This window comes from Crocodylus porosus, unplaced genomic scaffold (assembly GCF_001723895.1).
Source record: "Crocodylus porosus isolate Cpor-Errol unplaced genomic scaffold, CroPor_comp1, whole genome shotgun sequence".
NCBI lineage: Eukaryota > Metazoa > Chordata > Crocodylia > Crocodylidae > Crocodylus > Crocodylus porosus.
The window spans coordinates 27608865-27626406 of record NW_017728917.1 but is presented as its reverse complement, the minus strand read 5'-3'; the positions used below and the strand labels follow the sequence as shown (position 1 = coordinate 27626406).

Genomic DNA, 17542 nt, shown 5'->3' with positions numbered 1-17542 from the left:
CACCCCCCATCTGTCTGCCTGCTGGCCACTCCTGCACCAAGTAGTTCTAGGGTGCATCGCTGAGATCACAGGACTCAGCAGGAGCCAGCCTGGGCCAGCCCCTGCGATTCTGGGCTGGCACCGTGCAGTGCTAGCCGGCCTGGGCCAGCTCCTGCTGTGTGCTGCAGTCTCAGCTGTACATCTGGGAACCAAATGGTGCCATAGTGGTGGCTGGGGAGGGGAGGGGGGAGCGATGGGGAAGTGTTGGCTGTAAGCAGGAAGGTAGGGAAGCAGCAGGAGAAGGGCAGTGGTTGCAGATAGGAGGGGGTAGTGGTGGCGAGTGGGTGGGTGGGAGCACAGGGTCTGTGCCAGTGCCCCAGGGTCTGAAATGGCAGAAGTGTGGAGTCCAGGCTGGCAGGAGCACTGGCAGGGGCTCCGCCTGCCATGGCAGGTGCTATGGGCAAGAGGGAGGGCAGGGTGTGTGTGTGTGCGTTTATAGGGCGCGTGCCACACTGATACCCCACCATAAACATGTACCAACACCCCCCCTCACACTGCCATACACGCATACCTGACATCCACACCCCCTCACACATTGCAGTACCCTCCCGCTCCCCACATGCCACCACTCTCCACAGCCACCCTTTCCTCACACACTCACCCCCCCCACAAACTCACCCATCCACACCCTACATTTCCACACACACACCCACATGCTCCCTCTCCCTACATACCCACTCGCACTCCCCCAACCCCATACACATCCCCACACACCCACAGCCCCCCACAAACCTATACCCACCCTCCCATACCTCCCACAATATGCAAGAGCAAGACTTCATTGTAAGCTGTTATACAGTCACCTCTGTGTACACTATGCAAACACATATACTTCAGAACAAAAATAATTTTGGAAATCAAATTGATGAATGTTGTAGTAGTTTGATTTTTTAGAATGTAAGTTAGTACTTCTCTGGTTCTGAGATGGCAACCCACCTTGCTGAAAGGCGTATTTTCATGGGAAAAAGGGAGGGGCTTTTGGGGGCAAAGGTCAGGGGTTAGGGGATGGGACTTACTCTCCCAAGATGGTGACCAAGGGGCAGGGCACCTGTGAAGGGGCGGGGCTACCCATGTGGCCCTTGACAGCTTGCCAAACTCAGTAAGCTGCCCTTCAGCCAAGATAATTGCCTGCCCCTGGTCTAAAGTAATCTGTTCCCTATCCATTATCCTCCCTGACATCTACAATTTTTGGTTTAAAGATACCAGAGGCCACATTTCCAATAGGGCTATGCAAAACTTTGGCAGCTGTTTCGTTTTGGAGGTGTTTCAGTGCCTGAAACACCAAATCTGAAATGAAATGGAAGGCTTTGAAATGGTTTTGTTTAGTTTTGGAGGTGTTTCAGATGTTTTGGAACATTTCAGAAACAGGCTCGCGAGGAAACAGAAACTCAGAAGAGGGAGGGGGAAGGAGGGGGAGACAAAGACTACTCTGATATTGACATGTGTAGCTGGCTAGTGTTTGCGATCTGTCCCTAAGGTCCCTTCCAATCTCAGTGCTCTGGGGGAGGGATGGCAGCCTGCTGGGGCCAGTGCCAGCACCTGAGTTTGCTGAGCGCAGCCCGCACTACATGCCAGAAATAACCCAGCTGGCAGCGGCAGCCTGCTGTCTTCCTGTGTGCAGATCTGGGGATCTGTACCCCCCAGGAAGAATCCATCACAGCCGCACAGCCCTCCTGTGGGGCATGGACCCCCAGATCTGCGTGTGGGATGACAGCATGCTGCTGCTGCCAGCTGGGGTCAGCGGCAGCACCAGTTCCAGGTGGCAGTGGTATCTTGCTGTCATCCCACATGCAGATCCGGGGGCCCGTGCCCCCCTGGGAAGAATTCAGCCCGGCCCTGCAGCCCTCCTTTTAAAGTACTGGGAAGCTGGAGCTGGGCAGGACAGCCATGGGGGATTCTCCCACAACTCCTCTGGCTGTGCCTGCCTCTTCCTGGGTAGGGGGAGCTGTGGAAGAAGCCCCCCTGGCTGCCCTGGCCAGCCCGATCCCCTGCCTGGCCCCAGCCTCCCAGCACTTAAAAAAAAGCCCTGCACTCACCAGCTGTAGCAGCGGTGATCAGGGCCTCTGAGGGTTTGTGGCAGAGCCCCCCTGTGTAGTGCGGGGCCGTGGGGATTGCCCCCCCCGCTTGGCACCCATGCAGTAGCTGTTGCATTGTGGAGGTGTGGCATGGCTCAGTAGTGTGCTGCATGCTGTTTGGGAGCTGGGGTGGTTCCACCTATAACCTGGAGCCCGGCACCACTCAGCCCCAGTGGCTCCAGCTCCCAGACAGCTCACTGGGGATGGTGTCGGGCAGGGCTGCCATGGGGGCTTCTCCCGTGGCTCCCCCCCATCCTGGGAGAAGGGCATGTGGGGGAGGGAGGAATGTGCCTCTGGATCAGCAAGGCAGGGGGCGGAGTGGGGGCTATGAGGGGTGCACCAAGTTTTCAGGTGGCACATTCCTCCCATGGCCTGCTGCCACTTACCCAGCCAGAGTGAAGCCATTGGTCATCCAGGAGGTGCAGAAAGGCTGGGCCAGCTCCTGCCACTGCACGCTGCTTACCTGGAGGTAGTGCAGCAGCTAAGTCTTGCTCTGGCCCTGTGCCAGCTGGGCAAACAGCCAGGGGGGTATAGCCTCCACAGCCAGCATCTTTCACCTTCCACCCAGAGGGCAGCCTGGCGGAGGCCCTGTGCAGATCCTGGGGTGCATGTCCTTGCCCCATGCCCTCCTGGACCAGTGGCAGGAGCAGCAGTGAGAGCTGCCAGAGAAGCCACCACATGAGCAGCTCCTGGCCAACCAGTGTTCAGCAGCGCGAGCTGCCCCACCCCCTCCCTGGGTAGCTCTTCCCCCAGTCCTGATCCCAGCCCCAATCCCTCCCTTGCTGTGGGGATATTGATCTGCCTCTCCACATCCCTTTCCTTCCCCCTGCCCCCCACCACTACAGACTTACTAGTTGGACGCAGCTGTGTCGACCGTTGTAAAGGCAAAACTGGCATGGGAACCTCGATACAGGGTGTCAATTTACAAATGTCATAAATGCCATTTGTCATAACTCTAAAAGTTGTTAAGTTGGACTGCCTACACCAAATAATTTATTCTATTGCATATCTCATGAGAAAATCACTAATACTGAAATTGCTAAGCAGTCTTTTTTTCAGTAAGGGGCTGAAGACACAAAATTTGGATTCAGATTTGTCACAGTTTTAATCTCTCTTAAAAGGTTATTAACATTTTGAATTGGCTTGTGTCTATCACAGGTTTCATATTTTAACAAGGAAAGGGCCAACAATGCGTATGCTGTATATTACATAAGAGTAGTACAGCTCTTATTTTTATTCTGAATAGCAATTCAGTTAATTTTGGTACTTTGATGGTGTGGGAATAGCTAGGAATTTGCTTTCACAGCTTTTGGTGAGATCATAAGTTTCCGGACAAGAAGGGTGTGAAAGGAACAACAAATTCACTAGCTGACAGAAGCTGCTTGGGAGTTTGTGGGTTGGGTTTATTTATTTTTTTACTTTTTCACACAGATCTCTTTTGCATTTAAGAGGTATTAGTTTTTAGACTGATCCTTCCATTCTCATTCTAATAATTTCAGTTTGCAGTTATGACAGCTGCCATTTTAACGGCTGAAAGAGAAAGCTAAAAAAGTTTTGTTGGTAAGAGGTGCTAAAATGTACTGAGGCTTGAAAATGCATTTATTCTTTTATATCAGTCTTTTTTTACATAGTATCGTATGTGCTTTGCAGCTGTCACAGATGTAACAGGGAAAGGTGCCTGATATTGAGGTCTGATGTGCTCTCTTTGTTCATACACTATGTACAGCATGGGTGCTACATTGATTGACTGCAATACAGGAAAACCATGCCGTATCTCTGAAATGGGGGGAGTCAGCTCTTTGGAGAACAGGAAACATTCTTTCCATTCAAGCTTTGACTTTGAAGCTGACACTGCCAATAGTATAACAGTCTTATTGATCTTTTTTAAATTCTGTAGTCACAGACCAGACCCATATTCACTAGGAAGTAAACTGAGGCCATTGTTCCACATCCTTTTTAGCCATCAAATAGTCTAGACTGCTATTTATTGCATAAAATAGTGAGCTCTACTATTTTTCTTTGGCTTGTGTCAAACAATCTAAAAGAATAAATATACAAGTCAACACTTCTATTTTCACTATCTTAGCTAACAGGAAGCTAATGAAAGGGGTGGAACAGAACACACAGGGGAGAACGATTATTCTAAACCTGCCTGGAAGGGTCTGCAGTTCAATGAAGTCCCACCTATATATTGAAAACAGAGTTTCAGTAGGATTTAGGTAATGCATGCCTTGTTCTGGTCCTCTGCATGGACATGAATTTATTATATCTATACGCTGCTTTTAGAAAGCTGGAAATGACTATACCTCTTTCCACAGAAGGCATACCCCTCATTCTGTAGTATTTTACCCACACAAGTAATCCTCATGTATGTAGTTGCAACAGGATTACTTGTAAGCAAAAATTATTTTGGCAAGGAAGCCTTTAAAGTAATGTATCTCCTGTTCCTGGGTGTACTAAAGTAAGTCATGTACAAATGATTCTATGTAGAACTGATTCTGTGAGAGCGCAGTGCAGGGGTTGAACCCCTGCTCCTTGCACCTTCCTGGGACTGGGGTGATCCCATTCCCAGGAGGACTGGAGCAGCAGGGCAAAGGCCCCTGCATGCTTATCACAATAGGCAGTAATTAGTAAGCACTCCAGAATGAGAAGCAAGCAGGGGGCATATGGCACTGCTCCCTTCTCTGGGCTCCAGAAGCCCAGGAGCCAGGTGGAGGGAGAAGCATGGCAAAGCTCCTGTCCACTTTGCTCTTTGGGACCCCAGTGTGTGAGGAGCTGGCTTGGGCAGCTAGCAGCTGCTCCTCTCTTCCCTTCCCAGTCAATGGGAGAGGCAGGAGCAGCTGCCTCATTCACCTTTTCCAGATTGAGTGGCCCCTGGTTTCCAGAAGGCCTTTCCCTGAAGCTCTACTCATAGGTGACACATGGGGGGGGGGCACAAGGGGCATGTGTGCCCCGCTGAGAGTGCTGGTGCCCGCCCGACAGTGAGCGCTCCAGTTAGTAGGGGGGCACGGAGAACACTAGTGCCCTCCTCCTAAAATTGGCTTCCCCTGGTTGCCAGCTGGCTGCTGGGGGTCCCCCTCCAGTTCGTGGCTGGCTGCCAGGGGACCCCCTCGGTTGTGCCCTGACAGTGCTCCCGCAAGACTCAGGAGGCACCAGTCTCCCATGGCTCAACTCCTGGTCCCCTGGAGGAGTTAAGCTATGAGAAAGCATACAAGTTTTAATTCTCTAGGGAAGAACTCTCCCAAGAATGATTACTAACTGGTTGCAGTCAAGTCATTTTCCAGGGAACTACCATTTTTATTTCAGGGGAATCATTGTGAACATTTGTACACTTGTGCTTTCTACTGGGAGACTGGTAATTCTCCCAATACAAGTGGAACATCTGTATGTGGGTTAAGGCATCTGGATCAGGGTTATAACCAGGGATCCTGGTTTTCCCTTATTAAAAAATTTGCAAATTCTCCTATAAAAACCCCAAAATTTGTGGTTAAAATTAGGGCCCCCTCACCCCTTCCTCTGCCCCCCCAGCCCTGCCAGAAAGGGCTCCCAGCTGCCAGGGCTATGTGGCCAGGGACCTGGGTCCACAGCCCCCTACCCACAACAGAAGGAGCCAGATCCACCTCCCGCCCCCTGACAAGCCACACACGGACCTGTCCCACTCTCCACTGGGGTCCTGCAGCTATACATTGTGGCCCTGGGCCCCAAACCCCACACACCACCCGGCTGGGTAGCAGCTCTAGCCCTGCCCAACTCCCTCCCTCCCTCCCTCCTTCCTTCCCTACCGGGGCCTCCATTCCCTGCCCCCCACACACTTACCTGTGTGTGCTGTTCTCCAGGCTGCCTGGTGGCCATGTGCTTATACCTGCACATGGCACCCCCTGCCTGAGTGCCCTTGTCCTGCTCCCTCCAAGCCCCTTGCAAGCTGGAACTCTGGCAGCCTGCAGGGAGCTTGCAAAATGCAAAATCCAGGGGCTTCTCCACTAAAATGAGTAATCTGTGGTTTTCTCCTGTGAAGGGGGAAATCCATGTTTTTCTCAATTTTTCTATGGGAAATGGAAACCTGGATCCCTGGTTATAACCAGAGCTGATTGCAGATTTTTAGGCGAAACACATTTTTTCCAATTGGAAAATGTGACTTGAAAAAAATCTGTTTTGAAGGAACATATTGATTCTATCCAAATTTTTCAAAAACATTCTTTAAATGCTTCAATGAGGTCAAAAACATCCTTTTACCTTATTCTTACATCTGTTTATATACTGTGTTGTGACTTTATCGAACTACATATTTTTAGAATATTTTGGCTTTTTGTGAAAAATTCCTATTTTAAGATGGGTGCAGGTTGTTGCTGTGTTGTTCTGAGGACATAGACAGACAAGGTTCTTTGGGTAAATCTGATATCCCCTTCCTCCCCTCCCCCCAGCCTGTCTCTCACCCACTGACTCCTCAATTTACATCGTCATTGACTGCCTTTCTTGCATGCATACCAGCCTCTGGCTTCCTTACTCTTCATTCCATCCAGAAAGAGCACACACAAACTAAAGATGCGTCCTCAGCCTGACAAAGGGTATTTGAACTCAAAAGCTTGCTAAGAAGAATTTTTTTCAGATATCATATTTACCCAAAGAACCTTGTCTGCCAATTTTAAGATAAATTCAAAATTTTGAATTTTTCCTTGAAATGGAAATGTTATTTTCCTACCCATTTGAATGATATTTTTGAAGCATACTGACATGTGCTTTGGATGTTCTGCTTCTAGGTATCCATCTGATTTGCAAATAGAAAAGTTTGTATGTCCTTGCCAAAGTCTTGTGCCCATATTTCACATGTGGCCTCTCTTCCATTTGGGGAGTATTCCATAGGGTGTCTTCATCCTGCCTTTCCTGTGAATTACTGAAGAGGAAGAAAATGGTTATTTGAGCTTTTAACATGCGCCAGCCAAAAGTAATATTTTCTTTAAGTTTTTCTTTTTTTAATAATGGAAATGAATCTATGCCATCCTTCTAGTGCTTAACTTGGTAATCCACTTGAATGTCATTTTTTTTTAAACCACAGACTATATGAATAGTCAATGGTTTTACTTGGGCGGTTATATTTTTGCTGCTTATATGAGCTCATTCTTTTTATTAAAAATGATAAGCTTTGGAATGCGTTTATTCTAATTGTTGCCTGTGATATTGGGCAAGGGTGCTTTTAGTGGGGCAGCTTAGCTCCTAAAGGCTTCCTACTTTTCTCTATCACACTTTGGTTTCAGTGGTGTGATTTTCAGCATTGTGCATCAAGGCTCTTGGTGTCCATTACTGAGAGAGAGCTCTTGCTTTCTTGTGGTACAAGGTGTGGATCAGGATAGGGCAAGAGGTGCTGTTCTGGTGTTTGCTCACTACAATCTAACTGAAGCAATTAAGGTTTCACAGAATAAAAATCAATGGAGAACTTAGACTGGTAGGTTAGGACATTCCACCAAAACAAATGTATGCTTTCAGGGTCATGGAGCAGTGCATAAACCTTGGGGTGAGATATGGGTTATTCTGCTGTAGAGCTGCACACAACTCAAATACAGCCATTAAAGGAATTTTCTTTGATATATGTGGGGCTTAATTTGTTGTCACATTACACCTCAATTCTGAGCAACAAGATCAAGGAAGTTAATCAGACTCAGTAAAAATCTTGTGAGCCTGATTCTTCTTTATACTAAGGTCTCTCTGTACTGTCTTGATAATGTAAAGAGGCATTAGAGTAAGCATTAAATATAATTAATTAGTGGGAATGAACTATGGACATCTTAAATCAAGGCTGTCCAATTGGCAGCCTGTATGCCTCATGTGACCTGCCAGGGTTTAACATGTGGCCTGCAGGCTCCTGCCTGGCCACTGCTTCAGCTGGTACTCTTGTGGAAGTAGTGGTCAGGGTCTCTGTACTCCCACCCTCTCCTGCAGCATGTGGTTCCTGGGGTGGAGTAGCAAAGTGGGAGGGGGCCAGGCTACTTGTGCTGTGCAGCTGTGTACTACTCAGGAGGAAGCTGGGCTGCCCATGCTGCATGCTTCAGGTGCGTTGCCTGTACTATGTGCGCAGCTAGGACAGGGGGTTTGCATGCTGTGTATGTGGTAGGAGGGGGCCAAGGCTATCTTGGCTGCTACAAGTCACATGTGACTTGGGAGGGTGTAGAAGAGGGACTGGGATATGCATGCAAGGGAGTGCCTGCCTGGTGTGGGGAGGAGCACACATAATAGGGAAAGAACTGGGGGAGGGGGGTGCGTCCCAACTGGGTCTATGGCCTGTGCTGTATATGGCCCCTGGGTTCCTAGAAGTTGGACAGCCCTGTCTTATATTAATTGTGAAAATTTAGAAAGCCTCTAGTCCTCCAGATGTGTAACATCCCCAGTCACTCGTGACACTGTTATCATACAATTGCAGTATGAATAGTCTTTAACGTCTGAACCAGTGGGTGTTTCTATAACATTGTTTTAGTCTCTAGGAAGGGCTCAACTTCTAGTGCAGCTATACCTGCCTGTACAGGGTATGCGCATTTTTGGAACAAGTGTAAGATGCATTTTTCCATTGGGTGCAATACACGTACCTATGTGTTGCACTGAAAGTTTTTTTTTTCCTTTGTGCAGAATTAGAGACCAGTTCTGACATGCATTCAAAGCTAGTTTATGGAGGGAGAAACAGATGGAAACAAAGGGAAAAGATAAAGAGGACTTAGTAGTTTAAGTAAGTGAAATGAGCCCTTATTCTCTGCATTTGAATAGCTTGAATGTCCATGGCAAGTAGCAAGTGTCATTGGATGTTTATTAAACTGCTGGGCTCAGTTTGCCATGTTTAATTTGTTTTGTGCAATAACTGTAAAAGTCTGGCTGATGCACAATCATTATTTGCCGTTTTACTATATGACTGAACATACATGCATGCAATATGGCTATAGCCTTTTGCACAGCCTGAAGAGTCCATTTTTATTGAGGCTGGTGTTGGATGGACAGCCTTACTGATCAAGGTGTTTTAGATATGGCAGAAGACAGGATCTTCAGTGGGTGCTTCAGTCTTAACTTAGAGAGACTAACTGTTGAGTTATTGGTCAGTTGCTCCACTGAGATTATTGGCAAAGGTATCAGTTGAGGTTTATAGTTTTTTTGTTAGATTAAGGATGAGGGAATGGGAGGTACTGCTGGCCCTAGGTGGCACACTGCAGCCAGGTGCAGAGCCAGAGGGTGAAAGCAGGGGTGCCCCTTTGTGGGCAAGCAATGCAGGGCGCGCATGCTGCTCGGCCGGCCGGCTGCCCAGGGGAGGGGGGAGGCTTGCATGCGGCTGGCTGCACAGCTGTGTGGCTTGCTCTGCAGCGGTGGCGAGGGATGGTGGTGGTGGGGGGTGTTCACACGCACATCCCTCCAGGGAGAAACCACCCCATCCACCACCATCCCATAAGCCAGTTTTTCACCCACCTTACTGTGAAAAAAGCCACATCACAGCTGTTCAGTTTGCTCATAAGAATTGGATGTGACACGGTGTTGAAAGCCTTTTTAAAATCCAGGTAAATAATATCTACTTCCTCCCCTGTATCTAAGCACTTTGTGACTAAGTACTGTTGTGAGGGGCATCAGGAGGGCTGTTGAGGGTGTGAAGTGCAGGGAGTGCAGGGCACCAGCAGCACTGGGGGTGGTGGGGCTGTGCAGGAACTTTAATTTTTATCACAGATTTTGGGTTTTTAGTTAGAGAATTTGGGTGGGGGATGCTCCTCGTCTTACATTCGTATTGAAAGAAATTTCATTAAATGCATTGAACTGTTGCCAAAAGCAGCATATGCTCAGTAATGGAAACCAACTATGAAGCTGATTAAATACAGCTAATGCTACATGTGACTATAAGACACATGGCCTACATAGGGCAAACGTGCTGATGGGACCTGTCATGGAGCAGGGTCCTAGGGGTGGCAGTGATCTCCCCTAGCACCCCCTTACCGTGCCAAGTTAGCCTCAAAGCATCCTTGAATCTCTCGCCATGTCTTGGTCTTATATATATTAAAAGGGAAGTTGCCTTTCGTCTTCTTGGCCACAGTTCTCCTGCTGTCTCTTGTCTTGTTTCTATAATGAGTGTTCCGTGCACCCCGGCCTTATGGACTATGCTCCAACTGCCCCTTTACCACACCCCAAGCCTCGTGGATGGTACTGCTGTTGTTTGGTCTGGGGCCCTGTTGTAATATGACCCCTTTGACCTCCCTGGGCTCTCTGCGGCCCAGTCTGGCACTGCACCTCACTGGTGCTCAGGCTCTCTGCAGCCCGGCCCTTCACAACTGGGGCTTCTCCTCACTGCCCCCTTCACAGCTGTGGCTGGGATCCCCATGCAGCCGTGGGTCCCATATGAGGCCTCCTCCAATCCCTAATAGCCTCACCCAAACCTCCAGTTGTAAACAGAAAACTCAAGCCTCTATTCTATAACATAAATCTCTGTCAATCGGCTACAACATTGTTCTTCCTGCCACACCAGGGTTTGCTCCATCTTTCCCCAATCTTGGGCCATACCTGCAGTCTGGCCTCTCCTCTTTGCTCAGTCTGGCAGCCAGCAGGGAACTGCCCTCTGGCCTCAGCCCTGGGGTTTATATGTGGGCCAGGCCCTGCCCCTTCTGGTCAGCTGACTGTTGGCAGGTGTGAATCACTAACTACTCTGGCTGCCCTGGTAACCAACAGCTGGGGCTCCCCAGTCACTCCTAGGGCTCTCTCTCCCTAACAGTTTCCACTCTAAGAAGCGGGGCACCTAAGTGCTCTGCGACACACCTCCTCTCTTTATAGAAGCAGAGCACCGAAGTGCTTTGTGACAGGACCCTTCCTTATTTTTTCAAAAAAATATATGTTTGTATATGTATGTGGTTATATGTGTGTGTGTGTGTGTGTGTGTGTGTGTAATATATATAATATACACATCATCTAGTAAAACCTTTTTGTCACACACCTTAACCCACATTTATTGCCTGCACACCCATTACAATAAACGCACCCGTGGACTGCTGCTGTCATCATCACTGTCTTGCTGTCCTCTTTGTTATCCCTGTCCACTCCCCCTTGGGGAGGGGGGCAGTCTTTGAAGAGCCTGTGCCAAGTGACCCTTTGCCAGGTGGAGTTGGCTGCATCTTAGAATTATAGAGTCAAAGGACCAGAAGGGACTTGTAAGATCATCAAGTCCAGTCCCCTGCAATGGGCAGGAGGTTATTGGGCTCAAATGAGCTTGAGGAGGTGCTTGTCCAGCCTCCTTTTGAATGCCTCCCAGGATGGTGGCTGCACTACCTCTGCTGGAAGTGTGTTCCAGATTCTAGTTACCCTTACAGAAAAGGAGTTTTTCCTTATGTAGAGCCTAAATTTTTCCTCAATTAGCTTGTGCCCCATTGGTTCTCATCCTCCCAAGGATGCCTTTCTGAAGAGTTGCTCCTCTAGATCTTGATGTTCACCCCTGACATACTTGTAGGTGGCTATCAAGTCACCTCTCAGTCTTCTCTTACTCTGACTGAGCAGACCCAGTTCCTGGAGTGTCTTCTCATAGGGCCCATCCTCCAGGACCCTAATCATGTGGGTGGCCCTTCTCTGTACCCTTTCGAGCTTATCCACATCCTTCTTGAAGTGTGGTGCCCAGAACTGGACACCACCAATGCTGTGGCCTCACCAATGCTGAATAGAGAGGGAGAAGCACCTCTCTGGATCTGTTGGCATTAACTGAAGCATGCCAGAGTTCTATTTGCCCTGCTGGTGACTTCATTGTACTGTTGACTCATATTCATCTTCTGGTCGATTATGACCCCCCTAGATCCCTTTGAGATGCAGTGCTAGCCAGTGAACCACCATCCATTGTATAGTTTTGGTGAAGGTTCTTCTTACCCAGATGAAGGACCCAGCGCTTGTCCCTATTGAACCTCATCTGATTATGTTCAGCCCATAGGACTAGTCTGTTGAGGTAATCCTGGATCTTTACCTTATCCTCTGATGTGCCCGCATTTCCTCACAGCTTGGTGTCATCTGCAAACTTAATCATTGTACTTTTTACCCCCTCATCCAATCCATTGATAAAGATCTTAAAGGGCATGGGCCCAAACACGGATCCCTGGGGGACACCACTGGAGGTCATCCCATAGCTTACAACTCTCTGGGGTTGGCCTCTGAGCCTGTTACCAACCCATCTCACTGTAGACTGGTCTAGGCCAGTACCTTTTAGTGTAACTGAGAGGCTCTCATGGCAAACAGAATCAAAGGCCTTGCTGAAGTTTAGGTAAATGATGCCAACTTCATGTCCCTTGTCCAGCTGGTTAGTTTCTTTGTCATAAAAGGATACCAGGTTTGTTAGGCATGTCCTAGCCTCAACAAGGCCATGCTGGTTGCTTCTTAGTACCCCACCAGTTATGAGCCTGTGATTGATGACTTCCTTAACAATTTTTTCAAAGATTTGTTTCCCTAAGACTGAAGTCAGACTGACTGGCCTGTAGCTTCCCAGGTCGTCCCTTTTCCTTTTCTTAAAGATGGGTACCATGTTAGCCCTCTTCCATTTATTTGGAACCACTCCTGAGTTCCATGATGCTTTGAACAGCTTCGCCAGAGGCCCTGGTATGAGCTCAGCTAGTTCTTTCAGGACTCTCTGATGCAGGTCATCTGGCCCAGCAGACTTGAAAACGTCCAAATGTTCTAAAAGTGCCCTCACCTGTTTGGGACTGATTTTATGTGGACTGTTATCTTCCCCATATTCCCTGACCTTCTGAACAGGTGAATAGCTCCTGTCTGATTTCAGGAATACTGATATGAAGTAAGTATTTAGGCACTCCATCCTCTCCCACTGATTTCGGGTAGTAGGACTGGAGTTCACACAGAAGCATTTAAACACAAGTCTGTTTCCTTGAGTTCCATGCGTCTGTACATCTTGAGGTTCCCACACTTCCACAGGCCATTCCTGATGCAGGTCACAAACTGGTTTAAGTGGGTTGTTGGGGTCCTCTGATGTTTAGTCAAGTATCTGTACAGCGTTGCCTCCCTCGTCATCAGCCTGACCTGTCACCTCTTTGCAGATTAACTTTACCTTTTTCCACACCCCCTTGGAGTATGGGCAGAGCCATAGGAGCTGGTTGATGGTTTCTGTTGCACTTTGGTAAATTTCCTTGGGGCAGTTGGGTATAGTCCTTTGTCCCTCTCTGTTTCCACACCCTCACTGGGGGTGTGCGATGGACTGTTAGCCAGTTCAGGTCTCTGTGGTCCTTTCATAGGTCCTTGTGGAAGATCCGCTCCCAGACAGCCTGGCAGTTGTCACTGGGGAGCAGCTCCATGGTCAGTAGTGTGTCTCTGGCTCTGATCACCCTTTGTATTTTCCTATCATTTGACATGGTCACCGAGCTTTCATTCTGTAGTCCATACTTGCTCTGGAACTCATTCAGGACTCTGTAGAACCCAGGGTGTTCCATGGTCTATGGTCTCCTGTTGGTTGGTACATACACCTCCCATCTTCTCAAAATACCTGCAAAAGGTGACCTGCAAAATACATGATGAGACAGGCTGTTTTGGTCTCTGCTTGCAGATCTGGCTTGAGTATGATGTCTGGCACCCCCCTGCCCCTAGTCTATTTCTTCTTGTACAGGGACTTCCTTGCCACCTTCTCCCCTTTGGATCTCCAGAAGAAGACATACATGGCTCTCTAAATTCTGTGGGTGACATACTTCAGAGGGGGGAAGACCAATGTGGTGTAACAAGATCACTGGTAGCAGAACTGTCTTCGTGAGCACCGTATGCCCCCCCCCTTCCCCATGGAGAGGTGGCATGCATGCCACAAACTCAACCTCTGCATACCCTTGGCCACCCCCTTCTTCGAGGCGTCCTCCCACTCCGAGGATCTTGACCCTACATGGAGAACCAAGAACCCTAGGGACTCCAGGTCCCCAAGCTCACCCATGGCCAGGCGGGTACTTTGCTCATATTGAACTTGGCCCCTGCTACTGCTTCTTAAATCTGTGTGCACCACAGGGCTCTTTCTACTGAACACTTATTCTGATACAGGATGTTCAGGTTGTCCATGTAGGTCAGGACCCTTGTCTCTTTGTTGCTTCCACTGGGGATCTGCACTCTGCTCATCACGGAGTCCTGCCTGATGCACTGGGCCAGAGGTCCTGCCAGGGGCTAGGCCAGGGGTTCTGGGGCACAGATGAACAGGATTGGGGAGAGTGAGCAGCCCTGATAGACCCCTAGGTGTATTGTAGTCCGTGATCTCAAGAACCCATTGACAGTGTCCTTATCTGGCCAATGGACTCCCATTTGCTTCAGTGTCTCAAAGAGAAACTGGTGTGATACTCTTTTGTAGGCCTTTTCCAGGTTCAGGTTTAGCACAACGACCTTCTGCTCTCTGTCTCTTTCCAGCTGGAATGCGTCTCTCATTTGCAGCAGGGCTGTGGATCTGATATCTTGGCACTGCGCATGACTGATCTTCATGGATGATGGAACCTAGAACAGAGTTAAATCACTCGACCAAGATTTTAGCCAGCAACTTACTGCTGAAGTTCAGGAGGGTAATATGTCTCCAGTTGTTCAACTTTTCCTTTGGACCCTTCTTGAACAAAACGGTCACAAGGCCCCGGTCCATTCCAGCACACTGGCAGCCCTTCTGCAGTCGCTCTTGAAAGAGCTCCAGCAGGTTGGGGCTCACCAGATCCCAGAAGGCCACTTTAAAACTCCTTGGGGAGATTGTCCAACCCAGGAGTCTTACCTTTCTTGAAACTCCGGAGGGTCCTCTCAACCTCCTCCACCATCCACTCCTCCTCTAGATGCTGCTGGTCAGCCTCCCTGAGGACCTGGGTGATCCTGTGCAGGGCCTGCAACTTACAGGTCAGGCACACATGCTGCCTTCTTTGGAAGAGGGCTCACCATTTGCTGCCCTGTTGGAAGAATACTTTGGTCCTCTCTTTCACACTGGCCCACTACTCTGTCTGGTTTGGGTACAGGTCTCTGAGGGTCCTCCAGCCCGCGTACTGCTCTCTGTAACTGCTCTGGGTCTTTTCATCTTCCACCAGGCTGATGTTTAGCTTCCACACCCCTCTGCCTCCCAGTCATGGGGAAAAGCAGGAGAGAGGACCCCAAAGTACAAATGGAGACCCCTGGGGACAGAAGCCCCCTGAGAAAAAGAAAGCAAAAACAAAGAATAAAGAGAAACAGTTACCTGCAGCAGGACCCGCAGTGCAGCCAGAACCAGGGGAAAGACCTGCACAGATCATAAGCTGTGCCTTTATACAGCTGAAGCTGGCTGGGGACATCTTTGGCAATCACCAGCTGGCAAGAATAAAACGGACCACTGGCGAAGGTGGAGGTGGAGGGAGACTGGGACTGGTGAAGGCACCAGCTCTGGGTGCCTCCCGGAAGCCCCTCTGGGTGAGAGAGCCTGTGGAAGCTCCCTGCCCTGGCAGAGGATGACCCTCCGGGGGAGCTGGGACATAACTCTCCATGCCATAGCGGTGGGACCGTTGAGGGCACCGAGGAGGCAGAAGAGACGCACCCTCCGGGAGGCGTCAAGTGAGGGCAGCGCGAGGGGCTGTGTGCTGACCCTGCATGTGAAGAGTGGTCAGGCATCCACAGAAGGGCTGCGTGTCTGAAGAGATGGAAGGCTGGGTAACAGGGGAGACGAGCTGTGCCAGAGACCGCAGGCTACCCTGGCCACATGTAGGGCATAACCCATGACAAATTCGTAGAGAGGCGGGTGACCGGTATCCTGGCAGAAGGACCTGGGAAGGGACCGCATGGGTCTCTCGAAACATGAGTATTATTTTTTTATATGTTTTTTGTGTTTCCCCCTTTTGGAGGGGTTGAGAGAAGCAGGTCCAGGTGGGGCAGGCAGGATAATGGAGGCAGAGCTCTTTTGAGCTCTATCGTTGCTTGAGACCCAGGTCAGGCTTCAAGCCCTGGGGAAGGGGAGCTGGCCTCGTGACCCAAGTGAGACATCTCAGGCAACCCAGCATTATCCAGGCTGGTCACCCTCTGGGAGCTTGTACTCTAGACCAGTGGTCTCCAAACTTTTTTGATCATGCACCCCATCAGTAAAAAATTTTTGACCATGCACCCCCAATATATGTATATTTATATAAATATAAATAGAAGTTCTAGTGTTTTCTTCCTGCACCCCAATGGGTCATCTTGCGCACACCCCACTTTGGAGACCACTGCTCTAGACAGGAGAGGGCCACACAGGCAGACTTAACCAGGGACACAAAGGTGTTGAGAGCATGGCCAGGAAAACTACAGTGATCCGCTGAGGCTTGATGTGAGGTCAGGGTGTGGGGGAGATGGAGCCCTGTGGAATATCGCCGGTGAACCCTCCGTCGCTGAGAGACCCTGAGTGGTTATCCTTCCCATTGATAGAATATTCAAAGTCATGGCAGGTGAGATTGGGGGAGACTGCACCAGGAGTAAACATGTTCTCAGTGGCCTGCAGGAAATGGTAGGGTGAACACCACTGGCCATCCGGGCCAGAGCCACATGTGCCTGGATGTTGAAGGCCAGGCAGACACATTCCCATTTCAGCCTGGATTGTGAGGAGGCAGTGGTCCAAGAAACAGATGGGCATGGATAGGGCTTCCCTTACCTTTTACTTCTTGGGGAAGAAGACAAAGTTTATCTGGGTCTTAGTGACCCCTTCACAAGGATAGATTAGTACAGCCCATCTGAATAAGATACGTGGTAGTGCACATTGCATGCAGTCTCCCTCAGTGTTCAAGGCATAGTGAGCCATTACATTGAATATATTTAGATTTCTTTGTCTTCCCTTCCACAGCTGAGCTCTGACTTTCTGATTTTAATCAGCCTTAAATGCCTGGCAAACATCACCAAACGGGGCCCCAAACAGTTCAGTTCACCAAGAATCCCTCTGTCACCCCTTCTCTCAGCCTGCCGCATATGATTAGTGTGGCCCAGCCCTCTATAAGGTAGAGCTGGAGCAGATAGCTCTGTGCTTCATCTTTTATAAAGTTTTGAAGGATCCAAAGACTTGTGAAAGGAACACCCAGTTTCAGTCATGAGTGGGGGCAAATAAGCACATAGATCCTTTGGTGGGGGGGTAGGGCTTGGAATTATCTGCAGATACTGAGCAGTTCTGAGCTGTGGGGTCACCATGGCTTGAAATGCTGTTGACTCTGCTTGCATCCAGCCCAATGAACTATATAGTAAATCATGATCCCTTCGGCTTTGGACTAAGATGCATAATTTGTATTTATATAAATAGGTTAAAAAGTGCTGTTTAAAAGTGTGTTTATGAAGTACCTGTCCTGAAATGTGCCGTAGTTTCAAAAAAGGTGAAATGTATCTGTGACCGTCGGGCTAGAGGAGGTGGAGGGAGCACCCTCTTCGGAACAGCGTCACGGTGGAAGAGTGGTGCTATCCCCCTAGGTCCGGAGCAGATGTAAGGTAATCAGGTCCCCGCCCTGGTTCTCGCC

General features: G+C 49.3%; 1 protein-coding gene across 4 annotated transcripts in view; it reads left to right on the top strand.

Annotated features, from left to right (window-relative positions):
• The window catches only part of FBLN2 (fibulin 2), a 198289-nt gene that overhangs the window by 24841 nt on the left and 155906 nt on the right, over window positions 1-17542 (top strand). The window contains exon 2 of one of the 4 annotated variants that reach the window (XM_019536957.1): window positions 8730-8826. The exons of the other annotated variants lie outside the window; for them this stretch is intronic. The gene's annotated coding sequence lies outside the window, so the exon portion shown is untranslated. The remainder of the gene's footprint in view (window positions 1-8729; window positions 8827-17542) is intronic. 4 annotated transcript variants of the gene reach the window in all.